The following is a 1,377-nucleotide window of genomic DNA, read 5'->3' on the forward strand; positions in this document are numbered from 1 at the left end:
GAAGCATTCCAGAACCACAGCCATGTGGCAGGGGGTTTGCACAGTGTCTGTGTCCCAGACCCTCAGGTTCCAATTCGAGGCCTCCCGGTTTGCTGCTGTGTACAGGGATTCTTCTGGCACTTATTCGACAACCACATTTTTGAGGATGGAGAGTGTATTTGGAAGAGATGTCAGCCCTAGAAATTTAATCAGCTGGGCTGAAGGCAATCAAGATGCCATCTGGACAGACCCTGACTTCCTGCCCAGAAGATAAAGACATCTGGACCTAGTAAATGCCAAGGACATGCTGACTTGGTCCCCAGGCCTGCGGGCTGCTTCTTGCTTCACACAGATGCATTTTCTTAATTGTGCATAATCTACAGCTCTGAGCCACTGCCGGGGCCGCTGAAGGCCAAATGCTATTGACCACCAAGGGCCTCCTTGCTCACAACCAGTGATTACTGTGAGCTGTAGTGACTTTCCACTGCTAAGGAGATGAATTGACTGCAAAGGCGACTGTAAATAGTCCTCTTTCATGATGGAGCAAGAGGTGGCTGCCCCAGGCCCAAATTATTGTTGTGATCAGGACACATCATGGCTCCTGATTGGTAAGTAGGGACAAGGGGAAATATTTATACAAAGAAGCTAATTAAGGGGGCTCACCAGGTTGGCCTGCCCAATCTCTGCTTACTACAGCCACCTCCTGTGAAGGAGGCTTTCTCTAGTCACAGGAGTTCTTGAGCAGTTGGCCAGCATGGGGGTTGCAGGGGCGGGGGGCTGGGTAGAGGACAAAAGACTTTGGGGAAGAGCTGAGGGACTAGAAATAGAAGGTTAAAATTCTGCACAGAGAGCTTTTCTTGTGGCAACATCTGAACACTGGCACATGTCTTGCAAACGTGTTTTTAGAGATGGCATGAATCTCACACACCAGCTTCTCTCTATTTTAAAGCAACAGTTTGGTTCTCCAAAAAGTGCCCAAAGCTACTGAACATGGCGGGGTTGGAACCAATCTCTGTCCAGAGAGTCACTGTTTGTCCCAAATAGACACCCTAATTATACTCCAAGTAGGTCTCTCTTAGGTCCTGTATAGTTGGAACATATTGAAGGTTTTTGGTTTTGGGGGAAGATTTGCTATCCTGGGACAATTTGCATTTGGAGTGCTTTATTTCAAAATGCTGAAAAATAATCATGTTTTTTTTTTAAATTTTTAAATTTTTTATTTTTAAAAAACACAATATATTTTTATCCCCAGGGGTACAGGTCTGTGAATCGCCCGGTTTACACACTTCACAGCACTCACCAAAGCACATACCCTCCCCAATATCCATAATCCCACCCCCCTTCTCCCAATCCCCCTCCCCCCAGCAACCCTCAGTTTGTTTTGTGAGATTAAGAGTC

Source organism: Mustela nigripes, chromosome 12 (genome assembly GCF_022355385.1).
Source record: "Mustela nigripes isolate SB6536 chromosome 12, MUSNIG.SB6536, whole genome shotgun sequence".
In the NCBI taxonomy this organism is placed as follows: domain Eukaryota; kingdom Metazoa; phylum Chordata; class Mammalia; order Carnivora; family Mustelidae; genus Mustela; species Mustela nigripes.